This window comes from Camelina sativa, chromosome 7 (genome assembly GCF_000633955.1).
Source record: "Camelina sativa cultivar DH55 chromosome 7, Cs, whole genome shotgun sequence".
Classification (NCBI taxonomy): domain Eukaryota; kingdom Viridiplantae; phylum Streptophyta; class Magnoliopsida; order Brassicales; family Brassicaceae; genus Camelina; species Camelina sativa.
This window is the reverse complement of record NC_025691.1, coordinates 8,284,842-8,293,797: the sequence shown is the minus strand read 5'-3', so window position 1 is coordinate 8,293,797 and position 8,956 is coordinate 8,284,842.

Sequence of the window (8,956 nt, the reverse complement as noted above, 5' to 3'; positions counted from 1 at the left end):
TAATATCAATGTCGTTTCTTTGCATCATGAGCGAGTAGTTTACTTTGTTGGGTTTTATGGGGTGATTCAAGGGGAATTCATGGTTTGCTTCAATTAGGTTGTTAGATCTTATTTTCGTTTTTATATTAGAGTTCTTTTGGGACATCTTATTCTTAATGCATGTGCTTGGATTGATCACCAAGTGCTGATCTAGAGAACGGGAGCGCTAACCGCGTTATCCTACTTCTCCGAACTAGTGTTATACCAAAACCTTGTGTCGTAACCTGCGTAAGTTGAGTTGCGGAGTTTGGTGAATGTATCGAACTTGTTTAACTAATTGGTTGACATGCGTCGTTGCCTGCGAAAGTTGAGTAACAAAGTATGAAGACTTTAGACTTTCATTCTATGAGAATAGCTTGTTAGTTCATAAGTGTTTCGTAGTTGAGAACCTAGACCGAAATTAGTATTTACTTGTTAGATCTTACACTTAAAATTGCTTAGAACCATGAAAACCCTGAGATGACGCCCAACGCCTTAGTCTTATCGTTTTAAACCGTTTTATTTATTTGCAATAGTTATTAGGAAAACCAAAACATAAATCTCTTATTTAGTCTTAGCCATAGTTCTTTCTCTTATAATTAAATTTGTGTTACCTATTACTCTTTGTGGGATCGATCCTAAAATACTACACTGATTAACTGTGAACTTTCAGTCGTTGTGTATTCTTTTCAAGTAAAAGATTTGGAGTGAAATTCTACACACATCAAAGCTTTTTGGCGCCATTTCCGGGGAGTAACTAGCTGCCCATTGAATTTGATAAGAACTTTCGTCTAAGATACTTTGAATTTTTCTTTTGAAATTTTCAATTTTATTTTTAATTTTCTTGTTTTTCGATAACCTCTATTTTCCCTTTTAGTTTCTTTTTTTGGATTTTGTAGTGCATGACTAGGAGTCAACCCTCCGGAACTGTATCTCCAATTCAAGACATTGATCGACTAGAATGTGAGCTTAGGAAACTTCGAAAACAACAACTCATGGCCGAAGAAAGGAACCAGGACCAAGGTCCCTTTAACCTCGACCAACCGCTGATACCTCCTGCCCTAAATGAGCAAGGAGAACCAATTCTCGCACAAGGTGGTAACCCCAACCTTGTAGCCACTGATCCGACACTCGACCCTGAAGTTGGCCGAGAACATCAACAAGCTCCTTGTGATGTTAATCCCTTAGGCGTAGGAGACAACCTCGATACTCCTCCTCACCAGCCTGATATCGTCGCTAATCCACCACTACCTCCAGTTGGCGGAAGACAACCTGCTTATGTGCACCCTCTAAGACTTGCCGCACCTAACTGTACCATCGCCGATTATGATGCTCCAAACCAATTCGTTCAAGACCGCTCTGCTATCTGTATCACTCATCCTCCACGACGTGGTTATGAGATTAAACCTCAAATTATTGGTTTGGTGAAACAAAATCAGTTCCATGGCCTTACTACTGAACATTCGATTGACGACATTGATCTCTTTGAAGAAATCTGCTATACAACAAGAACCTATGGAATTCCCGAAAATTACTTGAAGTGTAAGATTTTTCCTTTCTCTCTACCCGACAAGGCTCATAGATGGTTAAAGTCTCTACCTCCTGGATCGATTACTAGCTGGGAAGGATGCAAGTCAGCCTTTCTCAACCACTTCTACACCAAGTCAAGATCCAACTCTCTTCGCAACAAGCTGCAAAGTTTTCAACAAGGACCGGTCGAATCTTTTTATGAAGCATGGGAACGTTTCAAGGTGATGTTCATATATTTTACCCTGTTTTCCCTTAGTATTTTCACCTCTTTTGCATCATTTGCTATCTAGTTTCACCATATTTGCATAGCTTTTAGGACTGTTCATGCATTAGAGTATAATTGCATTGCATTTGCATATTTTCTTGCATAAACAGGTGATTTTAGAGCCTAAGGAGCATGGAAGCAATGCTGAAGAGGAGTGAAGCTATCAAGAGAAGAAAGAAAGGGAGTTAGAGGTGAAGAATCAAGGTCCGGAGTTCCACTCGACCGCCCACTCGACCAGACACTCGACCGTGTGCGGAGAAGGACTCGACCGAGTGGAAGGAGCACAAGAAAAGCCAACTCGACCGAGCACCAGGTCAAGTTGACCGAGCCGCCTAGCTATTTTGTCTTTTAGCATTTTTAGGGCTTCCACTATTTTTTCTATAAAAGGGCCTTGTACCCTTCAGCCACCAGAGAGCCACCTTGGAGAAAATCTAAAAACTTAGTTTTTACCCTTTTAGGAATTTATGCTTTCTGTTTTTTACATTTCTTAGATTTTGTTCTACTTTTAAAGGAGAAAACAAGAGATTTCTTCATACTTGTTTGTTCAATAACTCTAAAAGTATAAAGAATTCGAGTTTGATTCCTTCTTCAATATTGTAGATCTCTGCTTTATCTTTCTAATGATGCAAGTTTCGTTATTTTCTGGGTTTATGACTTTGTTCATCATGTTTAGCATTTGTGAGTAGTTGCTTAGGATCTTGAGGATGGGTTAGGCTGGATTGTGGTTAAGGTGTGTTTAGCTAGGTCAAGCTTGATTGTTATAGATCTCTTCTAGGCTAGATGTACTCTATGTTGATCCTATAACTGAGAGGGTAGGATTTGATTTTAAGCTTCTTAGCATCACACCAATGTCTAGGTTGCAAGATAAGGCTAGATCTAGAGATTATCATTAGGCATGCTAAGAGATTAGATGTCTTGTTTGATTTTTGACATAAATGATATGTTGCTTAATGCTTGCTTGTATAAGTTCTTTGCTTTGTGAGAACAAGTCTAGAAATATATGAGCTTGATTGTTTTTGCCATGAGAGTGGATTAACATGTTCTAGGAGATCATTGTCTAGAGATTAGCTCAAGTTGATTGAGATTTGTTGACCAAGTTAGATGACCTTAATCATTAGTCCAGCCCATGAATCCCTCCTCAAGACCTTCCTTGTCTATTGATTTCTTAGTCTAAATCCTGTTGTTTGGTCGTTGTTTGATTTACTTTTGTCTTGCTCTGTTTTGTTTGCATTGCTCTGTTTCTCGCATTTGTCTGACTCGACCCTGTACTCGATCGCACACTCGATCGAGTGCTTGCTCGAGCTCATCCCCAGAATTCTTGTTTATGCTTTGTGTTTGTCCTGTTTCAATTCCTGTTTCATTTTAGTTGCTTTTCTGTTACATTCATTTAGTTTCCTGTTCATTACTTGCCTTGCATTAGTTTATTACTTGCATTACTATAGTTTCTATTTCTGTTTCATTGCATTGTTGTTTAGATCATCCTGTTCTCTTTACTTTTAGCATCTAGTTTTATAAGCTTTTACATTCTGCATTTTACATTCATCATTAGGTTGTTAGTGACAAACATCCTACATATTTGGCTTGACTTAGACAAATATTCATAACCTGATTGCTTGCATAACACTCATTTAGGATTGACATCTCTTATACTACAACAGCATAAGGGAAATTGAAACTCCTTGCATTCCACCTGTTCATCATCACGTCATATCATCTCATTCATCATCACCCACCATAAAACCACAAGTTTCAATTTGGCGTTGTTGCCCATTTGAGTGTGTTTTGTGACATTTAGGTTTTCTATTACTCTAAGATTAAGTTCCTTTATCCCCTTGTTCGCTACTGATCTCGATTCTTCTACTGCTTGTTTGTGATTGAGTTTCAGGTACCAACTCGACCATCCACTCGAGCCTGCGCTCGACCAAGTGCCTGTCCGAGTCTGTACTCGAGTCTGTTGATGCAATCAAGATCCAAGGTTCATCACAATCTTCATAGACTCCTTGATCACATCAACCGACCACCAAGGGACCTGAGACAGCAGAGAACAAGAATCAATCAGGAACAAGAACAACAAGTGCTAATGGAGCAACAAGATCAACAAGCTCCAAGGGCAAGGAACATTGGTGCTGGAGATGCACCACACACACATAACCAAAGAGTTGGTATTGTGCCTCCTACAGTTGCTAATAATAATTATGAGATCAAAAGTGGACTGATCTCTATGATTCAAGCCAACAAATTCCATGGGTTGCCAATGGAGGATCCCCTAGACCACCTTGATGAGTTTGACAGGATTTGTGGACTCATTAAAATCAATGGTGTGAGTGAAGATGGCTTCAAGTTAAGGCTATTCCCATTTTCCCTTGGAGACAAAGCTCATCTCTGGGAGAAGACTCTTCCTACTGGAGCAATAACCACATGGGATGCTTGCAAGAAAGCTTTTCTAGCCAAGTTCTTCTCCAATGCAAGAACTGCTAGGTTGAGGAATGAGATTTCTGGTTTTGCTCAAAGGAATAATGAAACCTTTTGTGAGGCATGGGAGAGATTCAAAGGTTTCCAAACTCAATGTCCTCACCATGGTTTCAGCAATGAGTCCTTGCTCAGTACCTTGTATAGAGGAGTCCTACCTAAGATAAGAATGCTTCTTGATACAGCCTCCAATGGAAATTTCCTCAACAAGAATGTGGAAGAAGGCTGGGAGTTGGTTGAAAATCTTGCTCAATCAGATGGGAACTATAATGAGGACTATGACAGAACAGTAAGGTTCACCTCCAGTGATCAAGAGGAAAAGTATAAGAAGGACTTGAAGGCAGTTAATGAGAAGTTGGACAAAATTCTCCTAAGCCAGCAAAAAGCCATTCATTTCATTGGTGAAGAAGAGGTTCCAGTTCAAGAAGGAGATGCAGAGTTTGCTGAGTTGTGCTACATACAGAATCAAGGAGGATTCAAAGGTTACAACCAAGGAGGATTCAAGAACAACAATCTCTCCTATAGAAGCACTAATGTGGCCAATCCTCAAGATCAAGTCTACCCAACTCAACAACCTCAACAGCCTCAACAGCAACACAACTATGTACCCAAGCAGCAACATCAAGTGTTCCAGCCCCAATTGTGTCCCCCACCAGGGTTTCAAACTAACCAAGGCCAAGAACCAGATTTGAGAGCTATGATGCAACAAATGTTGATTGGGCAAGCCAATGGAAAGATGGAAGAGGCAAAGCAGTTTGCTGAGTTGAACCAGCGGTTAACATCCCAGTATAATGATCTCAACATGAAGTTTGAAGGTCTCAACTCTAGAGTGAAGTATATGGAGAGCAACCTTACTTCTACTTCAGCTCCTAAGCCTAACCAACTCCCTGGAAAAGCTGTTCAAAACCCAAGGGAGTTCACTGCTAAGGCCATTCATGTCTATGAAGAAGAAGTCACTGAGGACAGTGAAATTCAAGCTGGGGAGGATTGGTCATTTCTTGAAGCCCAGAGTGAAGATTGTGCAAAGCAAACTGAATCCGGCATTTCACTCGACCATGTGCTCGAACCAGCACTCGACCGAGTGTCAGCTCGAGTGGTCGATCGAGTTGAAGGATCAGAAGCTGTCAAGCCTGCTAAGTACATTCCTCCTGCTTACAAACCGCCTCTACCATTCCCAGGACGTTTCAAGGCACAGAAGCTGAAGGAACTAAGGGAAATCATTGAGAGAAAGGAAATGATGGCTTTGCAACAAGAGGAAGTGAGGGCTTTGAAGGAAGAAGCTGTAATTGAGAAGAAGGAAGTGATGGCCATACAAGAAGTCATCATTGCTTACCAAGAAGAAGAGAGAGGACCTGCCTTGGAACAATATGATCCATATCCTCTCTATCAGGATTTTTTGCTTGAAATGTCAAAGAAGAGAGCCCATGCTCAAGACGAAAAGGACCTTGAAGAGCTTGAGGGAGTTATCATCCCAATTAAACTTGAGGATCCAGGACCATTCTATCTGCCTTGCTCACTTAGCTATCTTCACTACAACCAGTGCTTATGTGACTTGGGAGCATCTATCAGTGTGATGCCTTACTCTATAGCATAAAAGCTTGGGCACACTGAATTCAAGTCCACCAACCTTCACATATGCCTAGCTGATGGGTCAAACAAAGATGTGGTTGGTAGGTTGGAAAACATTCCAGTCAAGATAGGGAAGGCAAGGATTCATACAGATTTTGTGGTTCTAGAGATGGATAAGGAGCCTGAAGATCCTATCATTCTAGGGAGGCCATTCTTAGCCACTGTTGGAGCTGTTATAGATGTCAAGGAAGGTCTTGTAACCTTGAACATTGCTAAGGGGATAACCATGAAGTTTAACATCTATAACCCAACCAACCTTCCTACCATTGATGATCAACCTTTTACTATCATGGACAAAGGTAGTCATGAAGGCTTAAGTGATGAGGCAACTCCAAAGGCTAAGCTCTCACTTCAAGAGGATTCAGTGGAAAATCTTAAGGGTTCAGTTCAAGAGTTGACTGGTATGGTGAAGGATCTCCAAGTTAAGCTGAGCAAGAGGTCTTTGAAGAAGGCAAGACCAAGACTCAAAATCAAGAAGAAATATGGTTTGTGTGTTAAGGGTGAAGTGATCAAGGGTCAACTTCACAGTGATCAAGAGGTGCCAGGGAGGATTTCATCACCTCCTTGGTATCCAAACCAAGCCTGAAAAGGCAACCAAAGTCAAGCTTAGTGACTCTAAACAAGCTCACTAGGGAGGAAGTCCCTAAGGTATCCTTTGTAAATATGCTTTATTTTCCTTGTAGTTTTGATGTGTTTTATTTTATGTTTGTGTTGGACAGGCCTTTCAATGAAAGTGTAGATGGGTATGGAGAGATTTGGACTTGGGGAAGTAGATTCGCAAGCCCACTCGACCGGCCCACGACTCGACCGAGCTGAAAAGAAACCAAGGCCCACTCGATTCCCATTTCTCTAGAATGATCGAGTGGAGGGAAGAAAAAGAAGAAAATCTTGAATTTTCAAACTTTGGTCAAGGAGCTCGACCACGTGCGGTCGAGTGTGGGGTCGAGTGGCAGCAAAAAGCAGGTTAAAGATTTCTATTTCAAATTTGAATGGTATGGACGCTCCACTCTTGTCTCCTTGTCCCCTTAGCTTCTTTAAATAGAGCTTGATTCGATCATATACCTCTCACACTCTCTCATTTGCTTAAAAACAAGTTAAAATCAAGTTCAAATTTCTCTCAAAGTTCATCTTTTTGCTCAAGCTTAGCTCTTTTAGTTTTTGGGTCACTAACCTATTAACTTTAAACTTTGAGTCTATTCCTCTCAGTTCTATTCGAAAATATCTTCAAGGATTACTAGGAAGTCTCAACAAGCGGCTGAAAGCTCCCTAGATCGTTGTGATGCTCGTCTTGAATCAAAAGGAGAAACTAGAAGAACCACTCGACCACCCACTCGAGCATGCACTCGACCGAGTGGTGGTCCGAGTAGCCGATCGAGTCGGATTCCAAGTTCAAGAAATCAGTCAGCTGAGGAAGATCCTGAGAGAGCTGAAAGTTTAGAAGAAAAGGAGCCAACTCTTAGGGAGATCATGAGGAGAAACAAAGCCAAAGGCAAGAGGCCAGCAGTTGAAACTCCACAAGAGGAGGATGAAAGTGAGAGTGAGGAAGAAGATGAAGAAGAAGAAGGAGAGGATGATGGAGAAGCAGAATCTTGTGGTTTGACTAAGAGGGAACTTTATTAAGACTTCATGATAATGCAGTTCTTGGGGACTAGATACCCACACAAAGAAACCATGGAGAAGCTAGGCATTGATGAAGATGTGGAATATCTTTTTGAGAAGAGCAGCCTAACCAAGTTCATGGGGCTTTGCATGGAGGGTTATAAGGAAGAAAGCTGTGAGTTTCTAGCCACAGTCAAGTTGCACACCTACATAAGGAAGGATGATGAGTTGGGAGCTGGTCATATTGCCTTTACTATCAAGGGGAAGAAGTATGAGCTTCCAATGAAGAAGATAGCCAAAATCTTTGGCTTTGAAGTTGGGAGTAATAGGAGCTTGAGGATACCAAGAGAAGAGCTCTTTGCTGTTTGGGAAACCATTGGAGACAACATCACTTACTCATCCTCCAAGACCAAGAGTTCCAAGATAAGAAGCCCAGTCCTAAGGTACTTCCACAAGGCCTTAGCAAACACCTTCTTTGCTAGGAAGGAAACTGGAAATCTCAATGAGGGTGAGCTCAAGATGATTGATATGGCTCTCAATGGAATCATCCTTAAGGCAAGAGATGGAACCATCATTCTTGGGAGCACTGTGGAGACTGATCTTGCAATGGTGCTCATTGACCACATGATATATTTGAGAAGTTGGGTAGGCAAGCTACAAAAACAAAGGTTCAAGAGGAGCCCTAACCATTGGAGGGATCATCACTCCAATACTACAAGCTGCTAAGGTCCCACTTAGAGGAGAGAAGGTCTTGCCAAGATGGATTGATTCAAGCTATCTCACCTCTACTCTCATACTAGCCAAGGAGATACATCAAGGAAATCACATTTTCAACTTTGAGCTTCCAACAGTTGGGAAAAAATAGTTTATCCTACCTAACCAAGACCTCACCACCATTCAAGAAGGAGCAAATTTTTAGCATAATCATGTTAGTATTTGCATAGCATCTAAGGCATAGAAAAACCCTAAAAATTTGAAAATTTTTTGCAAAAATCTTTATAAAAAAAAAGTGTTCATGTAGTTGCATTGCATATTAGGATCTTGTTTAGCATGTTTCATGTAGGACTGTTTAATATTTGCATTAGGGATCTATGATGAGTTTTGCCTTGTTAGCTTGCTTAATTCACTAAACTAGGATCAATGCCCAAGTTAATAGTACTTTGATGCTAGTTGAGTAGTTAGAAGCATAAGAATGAACTAAGCCTTGAATTCCTGCATTGCACTTGGTCTAAATTGAAGCATGTTGTGATTTGATGTCATTTCCTATTTATAAGAACCTAATATTGACTTTCAATTATCAACTTGTGCATTGCTTTAAACTCATGGATACCATATACATATTTGGATCATTTTTTTCCTTTTACCACTCTTGTTGATCCAAGTAGCTTATTGCCATTAAAATCAGTTTCCCTATCCCTTAACCAACCCTTCTTTCAAGCCATGTTT